The following is a 17500-nucleotide window of genomic DNA, read 5'->3' as shown; positions in this document are numbered from 1 at the left end:
TTTTTTGGACATGCCATCTCATTATTTTGGGACTCAGCTGTGGTGTGTCCCAGCATTGCAAATGGTAACCTTTCTTAAATCCTAATCTATGTATTACTTCTTGGTAACCACATAAGATCAACATGACTTTCATCTTTAGGATTGACCTGGAATCTTCAGTTAAGTAACATTCTTTGCCATAGGATACATAAGTGCAAATAATGGAGCAAGGATTTAACAATATAAGATACTCACAGTCCATTGTGTTATAGTTATTATATATTGTTTAAATGCATATTCCCTTTCTTTAGTTTTCTGGTGTTATCATTTTGTGAAACTGTTGCAAGAGCAGAGTACGTGTTTACATCAGTTTTTTGCTTTCACAGCCCACCAAATTTGTTTTTGGAGTTGTTGGGTTTTGTGGTATTACAGAGGAATATTTTAACCAAATCTCATTTCAGACTAGCTCTGACATTAGCACTTGCTGAAGTGTATAACCAGTTATTTGGGAAATAACTCCCAAAGCTGACACAACCATAATACAGTACCATCGCATTCCAGTCAGCCACACAAAATTCAGTTGATCCTGCAGCTCACCTTTGTTTTGCGATCAGTTATAACTAGAAATTGACAATTTTTAATGGTAATCCTGATGTCCTTAAAATTCTTGGGAATGAGCCAAATTTTGTTTATAAGATTGGGAGGAACTTAAAAGCAATATTTGAACACCCTGTTAAAATTACTTCTTTACTCAACAAAGGAACTACCAAGTGTGGGACGTGCAGGCAATGCCCTTAAATATTAGAGTCCAACAATATAATATTAAAGGAAAATGGTTATAAGGTCAACTTGATGAAAGGAAATTGCAACACTAAGGGTATAGTGTACATTTCAATCTGTCAGACTTGTGGCAGTTATTACATAAGTACGACAGAAAGAAAACTCAAAATAAGAATCTATGAACATCTGTATGCAATATCAAGGGGTAATGTTAACAACTCATTGTACAGACATTCCTCACAGTGTCAGGACTTTACCAGATTCAAATTTGGGATTTTGGAACAAGTTTTACCAAATGCAAGAAGAGGGTGGTGGGAGCTCAATTTCGAGTTAAGAGAACTTTTCTGGAATATAAAATTAAATTCTAATACACCACCAGGTATCAATGAGTGCATTCCTTTGGCCCCTGTGTTAAAAAAAGAGAGCTCTTGAAGTAACATAGCATTTTTTATTGCTTTTCACAATTCATATATTTTTAACAAAACATGTTTAATGTTCTTGAGCAGTTAGTTCATGTAGTGGTGTGGACAACTTTGCTGCTGTATTTGTAATCCATCAATTATGAAATTAATTAATCAGAGTACAAATGATATCCATTATAAAAGAGGTGCTTATGGGAAGAATAATTTAGTTGTGAAGAAGTCTCTATTTTGGTGAGTGAGATGAAAGCACTTAACTTTATATGTGGTTGGAATAAAGTGTGTTCATAAGTACCTTGGTCATTTATTTTCTCTGGAGGTATGGAGCTTATGGTGTGGATCCAGTGAATTGCCTTTTATAGCTGGTTTTGATGACTACTCCTAGCTTACAGTCATCTGCAAACTTTGTTAACTAGATATCCTCATTTAGTAATTGGAGCTAAGAGAAGTAGATACAAAACAGCAGAGGCTCCAAAACTGATCCCTGTGGTACTCCACTTGTCACCTTCATGTTTTCAGAGGATGCCCCTGCCTCGCACTTTCACAGTGCAAGTCCTATCTCTATGTCAGTTGACTATCCTCATAACAACATTTGGGTCAATTTGGAGTTTATTCATTTTGTTTATTATATTGCATGTGGTATGACACTGAATACCTTGGAGTCATCAAGGTATACCATGCGGACAGTTAGTCCACCATCAACAGCATTTGTAACCCTCATGAAGAAGTTTACAAGATTCATTAGAATGGATCTAACTATGACAAAGCTAAACTGCTCGGGATTGAATCCGATAAGATTTTTGATATCATAGTTAATTAGGTACATAATGATATGTTCAACAGTTTTTCATAAAAGTCTTGTTGGGCTGTGGGACTTTAATTCCTAGGGAATGAGGTGGGGCCACCCTTTGAAGTGACATTACAACAGCTTTGCTCAACTCCTGTGGGACAAAGCTAGTTAATTTGCTCAGGATGAAGAGCTTGAGGAGTGAGTCTGTCACTACTTGCTTAGTGCTATTAATTAGGCAACCTGGCATGTTGCTAGTCCAAATGGATGAGGCATTCTTTATTTGGGAGAATACCTTTCATATGTACTCACTTGTGATGATTGATGGTATGATCATATGAATGTTAAGTGGATTTGGAATAAAGGGAAGTTGACACTAAATATATTAGCATGTAGGTTAGTGATATTCACTTGCTCTGAGTAGTTGGACACATTATAAATAAACTTGCAGCAATGTTGGGTGTTGTTTCCTTTTTTTTTACATAACTAAAAAAGGATTTCTAGTTGTCTTTGGCTTCTATGACTAGAATGAGTTTGATGTTCTCCTTAGAGGAGTTGTTTGTTTTGCTATATAGTTTTAGGAGTGTCTTCCTTTTATTACATAGTTTATTAATTCTAGATAACTACTATGCAGTTTGCTTTCAAATCCCACCAAATCCAAGCCAGCGGGGGGAAATTTCAATATGATACATTTATCCTGGTGTAAGTAGAACTTTACTGCTTAAAGTGTTATCAAATGTGTAAGTAATAGCATTATACTCGAATTTAGAGACTTTATCATATAATTCTAGGAGGGGGGTTGCATGTTTAAAGTACTTGAACTCTGTGACATTTGTTTACATCAGTTTGGAAGCTTTGATACTGCAGATTATTAATTTGTAGTCTGACTTGACTCATGAAGGGAATACCATAAGGACAGTACATACAGAAGATAAGTTTGTTATTTACAAAGTTGGGTATATTCTGCTCCCTAATAGGTTAATTTACAATTTGTTTCAGGGAGTTCTTGTTTATAAATTCTAAGAATCTTTTGTGTGCATTTTACATTGGTAGTGTAGGTCTCCAGTTAATTACAGGTTATTATAATCACGTAGGATAACAACATTCCTACTTATGGGGAGATTGTCAAGAGTATTCAGGAATGGCATATGATTTTTCAGGAGATATGGAGTGTGTTTTGTGTTCCACATGGATCTCATAGTTAATACTGTTTATCATTATTTGTGTATTTTATTTTTCATTTGCTAACCAAGTAAATAAACTGGTCTGCAGATTGTTTTCATCCATAACCTTGACCATATGGGCAGATACAATAATACAATGATCACAATACATAGGAGCATAAATAAGTCAGTTGTAACATAAATAGTATGTAGTAACAAATTTAAACACAGACTCAAAGCACAATACATTTTATCAGTACATAGGTTAGACTTTGACTACAGGACAAAGAATAAACATGTTTTTTAAAGGTTAGCAGTATTTGAAGATATAAAACGTAAGTGGTAGATTAAGGACTTCGAGGACATGAAGCTGAAGCTATGATATATAAACAGTAATTGTTGGCTCAAAAGTAATCTTGTTATTATCCTTAGGTTTTAAATCCTCCATGAATGATTACTGGTCTATTTTAACCTTTCACATCTGACTAAGAACTTGGAGGAAAAAACATGTCCATTGCCAGTTGGGCAACATTTTGAAATTTCAGGCACTTCTTGCAGATTATTAGCACATAATCATAAAAGGAAATGTAGTCAATGCAACAGTACACAAACTAATGACATTTTTCTTTTTTTCATTTTTTTTTTTTAATTTGGTTTTAAAACAATAGTTAAACAAATGAATTATAAAACAAATGACTATTTACATAGGCCTACAGCTGATCAATTCATCAAAGTTATACATATCAACAACAATTAATATTTCTCAAACAAGTCTCTACGTTTAAGCCAAGATTTATATGAATGTGTAATATCAGAAGTTCTCAACTTTATAGTATGCAATTCACTACTAGAAACCATTTTTACCATACTAATAAATTCAACACTAGAGGGGGTAACTTTACCTTTCCAATTTTTAGTAATTACTTTTCTGGCAACAGCAAGAACAGGCTAAAACTAAACATTTAGAAATAATACATCTATCTGACTATAGAGCTTGAATTAATTTATTAATTTCTTTCCAAAAGGGAAAATGACTTCACATTTGTATAGCATATGCATCCAATCAGATATTACTTCAGAATCACATCTCCAGCTTTTAATTATATTTTATTTATACATAATTATATATTTTTAGGAGTGACAAAAGCTCTGTGTAAGAATTTCCAAGTGAAAATGTTCAAATATAATAAAGATGTGCCCCCAGATTCTCAAACACTTGCACGGAGTGCAAGATCGGTGCAGGAGCACAAGCAGGCAATATGTCTGCCATGCGATCCAGGAACAGCCTGCAGGGGCATGCATGAGCCCTGCACTAAGCCCTTGTATGCAAATCAACCCATTTGCAGGAGAAATCTATGCAAATGAGGTGATTTTGCAATCCAAGAAGCTTGCAACAGTCCGTGCAAGACTAGTGCTAACTGCATAAATGTACTTGGTTAGTAACCAAGTACATTTCTGCAAAATCCAAAACGGAGCTATGACAACACCAAATAAAGGCTGCATATCATGTAGTAAGTATGCCAATGGCCAAGTATAAGGCCATTGGCATTGCCAACATAAAAATAAATACAAAAATCAACTTTTAATATTTTGTAGCCGATCTTGGCTGTTTAAGCGTAGAGCAGTGGCGCGCAAACAGGATCGGGGGGAAAATAACAAAGTGAACCTAAATTAAGCATTCTAACTAAAATCAGTATTCTGCCATGCAAGTCAATGGCAGGCAGAAGACAACATGGCCTTTGAGTAATGGTTGCTAAGGGGGGAGGCTCAGTGTGAGACATGTAGCTATGCATTAGCAGGCAATCCTATGGAAATGAGGGGAAGTATAGTGAATCCCAGTTTTCCCCAGCATGTGAGGCAGGTCCCAACAGTATAAGGGTAGGAATAGCATGGTGCAAGCCTAGGGGTTAGATGACATTATGGGAGTGTGTGTTAGGCATACTGAAAGCGGAGTGGAGCCCTGTGGCTCAGGTTTGCCCCTAGCTTAGCACAGCTAAGTTAGGGTGTGTGCCTAAACCTGCATAGCACTCTTTACAAACCCTAAGTGGGTGTGCGCACCATGCAGCAGGTCTTACAAGAAGAGAAAAGAAGTTAAACCAGGAAATTGAAGCAGTGTGCACATGTTAGCACTCTGTTTGCATGGTGTGCACACGGACTTAAACAGGAAGGCAATGGAAAGGGAAAGCAGCAGTAGGAAGTTAATCAAGAACTATCTTAGCTGGCAGGTGAAATGTATCAGAATCAGCCAATTACACAGGCAGCAGACCAGCCAAGCCCAGAACACTACTATAAACTAAGCAAACACCTTCTCCTCTGGTTTTTCCCACACTATACACCACTGGTGTATACAAGCTGGGAAATCTTAACAAACAACTTTACAAAATGAGAAGAGCTGCAACAGCAACATAGAACAACATGTGCAAGAGGCCAAGGGTGGTGAGGATGTGAATGCTACCAAACAACCCACAGTGAGGAAACAGAGAAGAGTGTACAGATCCAGGGTAACCTACCAGGGGCTACATGAGCTGGAAATAGTGGAGCACTATAGGGTGGACAGAGGCCTCCTACAGCAACATATTGAGCTGTGCCGGCCACACCTGACACACCAAACTGACCGAGGGGAACCCATCCCAGTGGATACCAAGGTATGTGTAGGCCTTAGGTATACTAGCCACAGGTACCTCCCAAAGCACAACTGGGGATATCATGGGAATCTCACAGGCATCAGCATCCAGAGTATTCCACCTGTTCCTGGATGCCATGTCAGCACTTGCCAGTGAGCACGTATATTTCCTCAACACCCGTAAGGTTTTGACCAGCAATATGAGTCTCTTCCACCAAATAGAATACCCTGGGGTAGTGAGTGCTGTAGACTGCATGCACATACGCATCAAAGCACCACCCAGTGAGTCGGATAGGGCCTACATCAACCACAGGGGCATGCCCTCCATCAACTTCCAGGTTGTATGTGATGCCCAGGGCATTATAATGAATGCATGTGCTGGCTGCCCTGGTAGCTATAATGATTCCCAAATATGGCATCTGTCACAGCTGTACCAGAGATTTGCCAATGGGGACATCGCCTACGGTCACCTAGTGGGGGATGCTGGGTACACACTGGAGCCGTGACTGATGACACCCATCAGAAATGCACACACACCTGAACAAGAACGCTATAATGAGGCACACGCACAGGCCAGACATATAATAGAGCATGTGTTTGGGATGCTCAGGTCAAGGTTCCAGTGTCTGGATACATCCAGTGGAGCCCTGCAGTATTTACCAGCCACATGTACCCAAATTGTTATGGTATGTGCTATGCTATACAATATGATCCTGCAGAAACAGCTGCAGTAGGAACAGCATGGGACAGGGCCACACAGCCCCCCACCAATGCCAGGGCCTGCACAGGCACAGAGTGACCCAGAGGAGGAACAACTTGAGCTTGCCCCAGTAGGCAGATGGAGGCATGCCCAGCATGCCATGGCTGCAGCAAAAAGGCAATGCATAGCACATGCACTGACACAGTAGGGACCCAGGGAATGACACCTCTCTCTGACTCACACATACAGTAAAAGGGATGCCAAACATGATACTGCCTGTGCTCAGCCATGTATAGGGAGTGTACTATGTGCATCCATCATAGGCAGCCCTCCAGCACCATCTGCAAGTCTGGCACACCCTTAAGTTAGGTCAATCAACCTACCAATTGCCAAATGGAGTAGAATGTGTCATTACCTGTAGCTATGGTATGTATGTGAGCATGCAAGGGAATTGGGTGGCTGAATGTTATGGCAGCAGACAGTAGACACCCATAGTGGCACCATGACATCTGTAACACATACTGGAGTCACCATAGTAGCCAGTACTACACAGTGTGACAAAACCCACTGCAGGAAATGTGCTGAGCGACATGTGTATCCATATGACCCACACATGCCAGTCAGGACGGTTCACATTCCCAACAACAATCTCAGCCAGCAGGACAGGTGTAGACAAACCCAAGCAGAGCCTGTGCCATGGCCCCTGAATGATGGCTATGGTTAACCTCCCCCCCAGGCCTACACAGACAGACCACAGCAGGGCCGGCAGTGGGATGTCAGTTCTGAAGGGTAGGAAGTCAGACAATAATATGTAGGGCAACCAAAGCCACGATCTGTAGTACACTGGTATGCCTCTAGTCGGCATGATAGTTAGCAATACAGAATGAAATGGAATGCCTGACATACCAGTACAGTCATAGCAAATGTATACAACTGTCACGTGTGCCCCCCACATCCTACATAGTAATGTAATAACAGTCAGGTGTGCCCCCTTAACCCTGTGTAGAAATGTAGAAATAGACTTGTGCCCCCTATGTAGTACTGTAATAACAGTCAGGTGTGCCCCCCCCCCATCCTGTGTAGAAATGTAGACATAGTTGGCTGGGCCCACCCTATCCTATGCAGACATGTAAGAACAGTCACTGCCAAATGCTTGATGGATACCCTGCAGAAACAGCATGCTACCTGTCGGCGTACAACACCAAAGTCAGCACTGCAGTACAAACTACCTGGACTTGATCCACATATTAAATACAGAAGGCCATACTGGGCATGCTCACACACAGAGAAATGAATGCAATGTCAGTCAACAACATACTGAAAGGTCATACTGGGCATGCTCACACACTTAAACGCATGAAGGCCATGTCTGCAAACACCAGTGGACCAGACATATCTGGCAGTTGTAGTTGTTAGTGCAGACACTCGTCAGTATGCACCATGCATGCCTTGCACACACAGTGGCTAGGAATACAGACATATATGTAAGGACAGCACACTATAATAAGCCAAAGGTAGACATACAGAGATGTGTGGCAGAGGGTGACCGTGACAAGGAGCCATCCATGCCTGTCTCACCCAGCACACAGCCAAAGGGCCCCAAACACATGAGGTTCAGATGTCACTCACTGCAGATACTAGCCACCAGTATCTGTCAGCATTACAGACTATTGGTGTATGTGTCAGCTGTGAAACATGGCTGTACAAGGAAGTAGTCATCTAGCAGCTGAATACACGTACCTGTGGAATATGACCCTGTGTGTGCCCGCATGTGGTGTGTCAACCTCTAGATGAATGTGTAATGGCCCATGCACACACACACTGCCCTCCCCATAGCCCTACTATGACAAGCCTGCTGAGGTCATCCACTGTGAAATACACCCTTGGGAGAATTGTAGCCCAGTAATCTACATAGCCCATACCATAATGTTGTACTGCTGTAGTGTGATAAACTAGTTAGGTAAGTATTCAATTCCCAGACATGGCAACTGTGTGTGTGTGTGTGTGTGTGTGTGTGTGTGTGTGTGTGTGTGTGTGTGTGTGTGTGTGTGTGTGTGTGTGTGTGTCTGTCTGCCTGTATAGAGATGCTTTTAAGGCTAGTCACACTCCCTGCAATTCACATACTCAACCTTGGCAAGACTGCCAATGTTATCCACCTAGTAATACACCTCTGGGAAGCTGCAGCCCAGTAATCTCTGTAGCGTATCCTGTAATTGCGTACCACTGTAGTGTGATAAACTAGTTAGGTAGGAGTACTATTCCCAGACATGGAAAGTGTGGATGTATGTGTGTCTGTGTGTGTGTGTGTGTGTGTGTGTGTGTGTGTGTGTGTGTGTGTGTGTGTGTGTGTGTGTGTGTGTGTGTGTTCCTTTGTCAGTGTAGAGAGTAATGCTTTTGAGTCCATTCACAGACACTACAACCTCCAAAGGCCCACTTTGGCAAGTGTGCCGATGTCATCAACTGTGAAATACACCTTTGGGGAAGGGCTAGGCCAGTAATCTCTGTGGCCCATGCTGTAACTGTGTAATGCTGTAGTGTGATAAACTAATTAAGTAGGAATTCTAACCCCAGCCTTGGCAACTGTGTGTGTGTGTTTGTGTGTGTCTGTCTGACTCTGTCTGTGTAGAAGGCAATGCGTTTTAGGGTAGGCACACCCCCTACAATTTAAATGCTCTACCTTGGTAAGGCCACTAATGTCATCCACCTTGAAATACACCTCTGGGAAGCTTGTAGTCCACTAATTTCTGTAGTGCAGCCTTTGACTGTGTACTGCTGTAGTGTGATAAACTAGTTAGATAGGAGTTCTATTCCCAGACATGGCAAGTGTGGATATTTGTGCGTGTGTGTGTTCCTTTGTCAGTGTAGGAAGCAATGCTTTTGAGTCCATTCACAGACACTACAACCTCCAATGGTCCACTTTGGCAAGTGTGTCAATGTCATCAACAGCGAAATACACCTTTGGGGAAAGAATAAGCCAATAATCTCTGTGGCGTGTGCCATAACTGTGTTTTGCTGTAGTATGATCAACTAGTTAATTAGGAGTTCTAACCCCAGCCTTGGCAGCTGTGTGTGTGTCTGTCTGACTCTGTGTAGAAGGTAATGCTTTTTAGGGTAGACACACCCCTTACAATTTAAATGCTCTACCTTGGTAATGCTGCTGATGTCATCCACCCTGAAACACACCTCTGGGAGGTTGTAACCCAGTAATCTCCATAGCGCATGCCATAACTGCATACTGCTGTAGTGTGATTCCGAAATCTGGTAGGGTTCTATACCTCCCCCATGGCAGTTCTGGATGTTTTGTGTGTGTTTCAGTGTCTGTCTACCTTGGTAAGGCTGCTAATGTCATCCACCTTGAAGTACACCTCTGGGAAGCTTGCAGCCCACTAATCTCTGTAGTGCATCCCATAACTGTATAATGCTGTACTATGATAAATTAGTTAGGTAGGAGTTCTATTCCCAGACGTGGCAAGTGTGGATGTGTGTGTATATTCCTTTGTCAGTGTAGGGAGCAATGCTTTTGAGTCCATTCACAGACACTACAACCTCCAATGGTCCACTTTGGCAAATGTGCAGATGTCATCACCTGTGAAATACACCTTTAGGGAAGGGATAGGGCAATAATCTCCATGGTGCGTGCAGTAACTGTGTAGTGATGTAGTGTGATAAATGAATTAATTAGGAGTTCTACCCCAGCCTTAGCAACTGTGTGTGTGTGTTTATCTGACTCTGTGTAGAAGGCAAAGCTTTTTAGGGTAGTCACACTCCCTACAATTTAAATGCTCTACCCTGGTAATGCTGCTGATGTCATCCACCCTGAAACACACCTCTGGGAGGTTGTAACCCAGTAATCTCCATAGCGCGTGCCATAACTGCATACTGCTGTAGTGTGATTCCGAACTCTGGTAGGGTTCTATACCTCCCCCCATGGCAGTTCTGGATGTTTTGTGTGTGTTTCAGTGTCTGTGTATCTGTGTAGGAAGCTATGCATTACTCAGTACATTTCAAATGCTGTACTTTGGTAACCTGCTGATGTCAGCCAATGTGTTATACACCTTTGGGGAAGGAGCCTTCCAGTAACCCCTGTGGTGCATCCTATAACATCTCCATGCTGTATTGTGTTATAGATCTCTGGTAGGGGTTCTATACCCACACATGTCAGTTGTGGATGTTTTGTGTGTGTTCCGCTGTCTGTTTAGGGAGCAATGCATTTTAGGCTAGTCACACTCAGTACATGTCAAATACCCTACGCTGGCAATCCTGCTGATGTCAGCCAATGTGATATACACCTTTGGGGAAGGAGTACTGCAGTAATCACCGTGGCGCATATTATAACTGCATAGTGCTGTAGTGCAATAAACTAGATAGATAGGGGTTCTACTCCTGGACAGGACAGGTGTCTGTGTGTGTTTGTAATTTATCTAGCTAAACTGGAGGTAAAGCTCTCTCCAATCAAGACTGAACTTGATAGTCAAGAGGAGAAGGTAAACACTTGCACCACACCACACTCATCACATAGTCTCAATAAATTTACACCCCCAAAATTCACACATAGAAACACAAAAACATTCGCGGAGGCTCTCAATAATAATCTGCTCAAGCAACAGAGACCTCCCAGGATCCACCACATAACTCATGCACTCAGGTCACTCCATAACAAGTACAAATATGACTCTGTCATTGTCCATGTTGGAGTGAACGACCTGAGATGTACCTCCCTGGACTACATGAAATAAGACATGGAAGAGCTCTCTGATCTTGTAGCCCAGGCAGGTATGACCCTAGCCCTGAGTAGCATTCTGCCATCACTCAGAATGATGCCGCAGTACAAGGACAAAATGATTGACTTCAACAATTGGCTAAGCTTCTGGTGCCATTCTAAAGGGATCCAGTATCTGTCTGCCTGGGATGACATGGTCGACAGACCATGATGCTTTGCCAGAGATGGCCTGCACCTGTCACCCCTAGGATTCCAGATACTGGCTAAGGTTCTTGCGGCTCCTATAGTGCCTTTTTTAGGCAAGGTTCAAATAACAAATTCACCACCGTAACAGGAACAGGCAAGCAAAAACTGAGGGTGATGCTACTCAGTGCTAGAAGTCTAAATCTCAAAATGCACTCACTCAAGGCACTCCTTAAAATGGAGAACATCGATATCTGTGCTGTGACTGAGACCTGGTTCAAGGCTCCAGAGAGCACCCCTGCACTACCAGGCTATAACTCATACCACACTTTTCGGCCATGTGACCTGGACCGGAACACCAAAGGCAGAGGTGTGTCCATATTCATTAAGGATATCCACACCTCCAGGTTAGTTGCTCAGCATAATGCAGCCAAGGTTATCCAAGTGCAACTAACTCTGGGCAAAACTGCAATCCAAATTGTAGCTTGCTACAGATCACCCACCATGCCCCAGGATTCCCACTCCTCTTTTCTTGATGTACTGGAAAATATTAGGGTTTAACCAAACACCCTACTAATGGGTGATTTCAACTACCCTAACATTAACTGGGAAAACTACTCATGTACCAACTCCTTCACTCAACACTTTCTGGAATTCATAAACTCCAATGCCCTGGATGAACATATCCACACCCCCACCAGGGGCAACAATATCCTAGATCTACTCATTACAAACATGAGTGACCAGTATTCCACTCCTGAAGACAATGCTTCATTGGTCCAATCCGACCATAAGCTAATTACCCTAGATATCCACATCCTGCCCCCACCCCCCATTAGGGAAACCATGGTAAAAAAAATTCTCCAAAGCCAACTTCATGCTTCTTAAGACAGAAGTGGTGAACTTCATGATACCCATGCAGATGGACAATACAGTTATGACTACTGAATCCTACACAATTATGCTTTATAAGCACTTACATGAGTGCATGGATCGTGCTATCCCAAACAGAACCAAGACGCTATCCTCCAGAAAAAGGAAGCCAATCTGGTGGTCCCTGCCATAAACAAACTGTACAACAGAAGAAAGAAACTGTTGCAAAAGAGAATAAAATCCCATGAGTGGAGGAGATCCCTGGTCAGCCTTAGTAAGAAGCTGCGATCCCTGATAAAATCCTCCAAAGCTAGTTACAAAAACAAAATTGCCACTGATTCTAAAGACAACCACAAAGCATTCTATAGCTATGTCAAGAATCTCTATGGCAACACTCAGATCTGCTCTGAGTTACAGCACAATGGCACTAAATATACCGACCCAACTGATATTGCCAACATCCTGCAGATAGGTTCAGTGCTAACTTTACCCCCCTCTCACCCCATAAAGAGACCATCTCTATACCGGAAGAATGCAAAGTTCCTGTAATCACGGCTGCACAGGTAAAAACCACACTCTCCAAAGCCAAGAACACAGCATCCATGGGACCAGACAACATCCCAGGCTGCATTCTACATGAACTACAGAATGAACTGGCACCCTACCTAAGTACCATGTTCAATCATAGCCTCACCTCAGGCTTTGTGCCTGCTGAATGGCACACAGCGATGGTTATCCCACTCCACAAGGTGGGAGCCACCATGGACCCCGGGAACTGCCGCACCATTAGCCAGACGAGCCTGGTCTGCAAGGCCATGGATCGTATCATCATGGAACTTATAAACAAAGACATTGGTAATCTCCAAACTCTGGACCCCACCCAGTTCACATTTGTAAAAGGCAGATCATGTCTCCTAAACCTGATAGACTTCTTTGAAGCAGTCACCAAAGCCATAGACAAGGGTAAGGTGGTTCACACAGCCTATCTAGATCTTACCAAGGCTTTCGACACCATCCCCCACTCTGGAATTATAGATAAACTCACTAAACTAGGTATAAATCCCTAAGTCACAAGATGGGTTGCCAACTGGCTCACTGACAGAACCCACATTGTGAAAGTAGCAGACTCCAAATCCGACTTCAGAGTACCACAGGGTTCAATCCTGGGTCCTCTCCTGTTTGGTATCTACGTCTCTGAAGTACAGGCTAACACAGAAGGTCTTTGGCTAATGAAGTTCGCAGATGACTGCAAACTAGGAGCCATAATCGAAACTCCTAACAATGTGGACATCCTACAAAAGGGCCTCACTGAGACAGATGTCTGGTGTCAAAGCCATGGCCTCAAGCTCAATGCCAAAAAGTGCATTGTCATCCCCTTCGGTAAAAACTCTTTACCCATGAACTACAACATGGGTGGTAGTATACTTAACAGTGAAAGTGTGATAAGCGATCTTGGGACACAGGTGGACAGTAGTCTCTCCTTTGATAATCACATTGCCACAGTAGTCAGGAAATCCTTCTACATGGCACACCTCATCACAAAAGGTTTCTCATCCAGAAAAAAAGAGGTCATTGTTCCCCTCTACTCATCACTCATTAGACCCATTATAGTGTACAATGCCCCTTTTGGTATGTACCTCACAAGACATCTACAACAACTGGAAAGGCCACAGAAATACCTCACAAAGAGGATTACTAGCCTCAAACAGATGCCCTACGCAGACTTTCTCAAAAAACTCCAGCTTTACTCTGTCGCATATCACCTACTCAGAGGTGATCTCTGCCTAACATACAAAGCTATGTCAAACCCAGAGCTGTTGGACATGCTCCACTTAAAGAAATCCCAATCCCTCCGAGCTACACACTCTAGGGATCTATACCTTGTCACCACAATAAACAGAACATGCCAGAGGGATAGATTCCTGTCCCAGAGACTTCCCATACTCTGGAATAAACTACCTATCTATATCAAACAAAGCTCCTCATTAGCACTCTTCAAGAAAAATCTTGATGATTGGATGGGAAATAGGAAATTCACCCCAGGGATCACCTCTGTGGCTCTGCTCGACAGTGGCACAGGAAAATAATTTTCTTGGGTGGCAAAAGCCAGGGTACCTTTTTGGTTGGGCTTGTATAGGCCCCAGGGCTGATAGCCTAGTACCTACCTATGAACCTATGAACTTGTATCCTGTGTTTAGGTGTGTGTGACACCTGGGCCCAATGTGGAGTGGGTTTTGCAAATTTCATATATGGTGGCCCTAGTATATATCTCAATATCCACTGTACAGGGATAACAGATGTGAACTAGCCAAGAGGCTGGGGTGCATATCCATACCCATACATGTGACATCAAGGTCAGACAATCACCGTTAGCAACCCCAGTATTACCTAGAGCATACTCTCAACCCATGTCTCATACACACACATACACATGCCGACGCAACAGCCAATATGTGTGTAGTACACTGCATATTGACGACTGATAGTAACTATGGTGTGAATGCAGTGGCCTACATAGGGCATGGCACCCTGGCCATCAGTATGATAGACACATAATTGTAGACAGTGCACCTTCAGTATGTTTCCCACTGGATGCCTGCAACAACTGTGGTCCCATCAAATGTGATCCACAAAGGACATACCATGCCTTACACACATGCCCTGTATGGACAGATGTCACTGACACCAGGGAGTACCTGTAGCATGCTATCAATGTAGGTGCAGGGTCAACCTGCTGTCCATTACCTGGCCCTGCCACATGAGGTCGGGACTGTCACATCTGATGATAACATTCTGTTTATACAACATGGGCCAGACAAACCAGGTACACTTCCATGACAGGTACACATATGTGCCAGCTTGCAGTGTCCCATACACTGAACACCACATGTTGCAGCTTAGACTCAGCTGATAATGTGGACTACTGTAATGCCATATGCCATAGTGTATCTCAGCAGCAGTTGGCATTGCCCTACAGGTATGTACACTGGTATTGTACTGTATATGGGTGTTGCTTAGAACATGTCGCTACTGTAGGCCATGTCTACCAACAGTATGTTACTCCCTGTGGACACATTCTGCAATGACAGGATGTTAGTTGTCATGCAGGTGCGTGACATACCCTTTCAATACCTCATTATGTTCGCCCCTGTGAGACCATGCATTTCACAGTAACAATACATGCACATGTACAGCATGCATTCAGGGTGGATGTGTTAGATGTGTGCATGGAATATAACATCACCATTGCATGTCGGGTGTGTTAGCATGTATCTACATAAGGCATACTCACCAGCTTTAGGCTGCTGTCTTGCTGTTACCCCAGAGGGACCTACATACGTGGGTGAGAGATGCAATGTCAGTGGTCACACCTGTGGCACTGCTACAGGCTGGGTGAAGTACTACCATACATCAACCATAAAATCCCACAATACTGTCACATCTTGACTTCTGTTTATCACTACAATGCAGCAACACAATATTTGTATGACATATCAGATATGCATAATCTACTTGTACCACTGTGGATATTTACACAATAGTGGACTACTGATGTGCCCTGTGTCCTTACCTGCATGCTCATCAGCTGGTGTGTTGGTGACACCCACCTCCACGAAGGGGTCCAGTGGTTGATGGTGTTCTGGAAGGGCAGGTGCCACGAGGTTGGCCAGAAGCTCCTCCACACGTGTCGGGGGGATGGATGGCATGCCCCCCCATGGCAATGTGATCCCCCTGGACTGCAGCAGCATGCCGACGGGCATTGCGAAGCACATCGCTGCAATGATTCTGGACCTGCTCATAACTGCGGTTATGCAGGTCAACATCATTGACCCTGTGGACAAGATCATTCCACAGGGCAGTCTGCTCCTGTTGGTCATGTGCTGTCCTGCCAAAGAGGACCTGGTAGTGCTGAACCAGGTGGTTGATAATGACCTCATTCTCCTCCGCTGAATACACAGGTAACCTGATGTGTGCCATTTAACCTGAAAAACATGAGGATGGAAACAGGCCTGAGCATCTCATATGGCAAGGTTACCACAGTTCATAATACACATCTCTGTCACCCCACCACCATATCAGCTTCAACAGACTATACACACAACTCATTAGGTATGGCTACAGCTTAACTACTGTTTGGACAGATTGTGTATTGTACCACACCTTCTGCTATGTGATTGTAGCCATGTCCCCTGTGTGGGCACTAACATTGCTGGCCTGTTACAGACTATTCACTTGCATGCCATTGTCAGGGCCACCATGGTTACATATATGCCAGTGGTATGGTTGCTCTGAGATTGCTGCACATCTGACAGTCTGTGGTATTGGGGGGAACTATGCATGCTGTTGGACATGTACCAGGATTGTGTAGACTATTACTACCAACATATGTACTATGACAGTGACACAATAACATGTATATGTTCCATTGGCCAGGTGATCCACCTCTCCACACCCATCTGACCAGGATACATGGTCACATCACATGTGTGTGCCAACCTGGGGCCTCCTCGTGTACTGTTAAAGCAATACCATCGGGTGGAATCACCCAGGGGATGTTGCCCCCGCCAGGGCACACACCAACATATTCTTGTCCCGTGAGCTCAGGTCTTGGGTCTGTTCCATACCAGGCTCCACAGACACATGAGGGATGTGTTACATCAGTCTGAGGCATCCAGTACAAATTCACACGGCCAACATGCTCCTCCTGCTCAGCTGCCAGACCTGGCATCTTCAGGACGTGGACTGCTGTTGTGAGTGCCAGTTAGTGGGAGCATTGTTCCCATTGTGCCCATATTGGGGACCATGGGGCATCCACACCATGGACTACACACACCATCCATGGTGTTTACCCACTACATGTGTCAAATACCACCTCTGTAGACTGTCCTCTATATCTACCAATCCTGACCAACTCCACGTGTGTATCTGCCATACTTCCCCATATTCCCATTGCATACTTCACAGGTGGGGGCAGTGTAGTGCTAGGATGGGACTAACATGTGACATAAACATCCATGGTGCACACACTGCCAGCTGTAGATATCTAGGTGTATTGCTATGTGTGCTGCTGCCTCACACATAGCACACATCACTGTGGTAGTGATACAGGGGACATGTCTTTCCATACATATCTTTTTGTGTGTGTGTTTGTACAGATGTAGACATTTGCATATAGGAATTTATCTATATGTGTTTAGATATATGTGAATTCATATATATGTGCACATATATACGTCTACACATGGGTATATGTATGTTTCTGGACATACATG

This window comes from Protopterus annectens, chromosome 6.part0, assembly GCF_019279795.1.
Source record: "Protopterus annectens isolate FY-2018-M chromosome 6.part0, PAN1.0, whole genome shotgun sequence".
Lineage (NCBI taxonomy): Eukaryota > Metazoa > Chordata > Ceratodontiformes > Protopteridae > Protopterus > Protopterus annectens.
The sequence above is the reverse complement of the archived record's forward strand: the minus strand, read 5'-3'. Positions refer to the sequence as shown.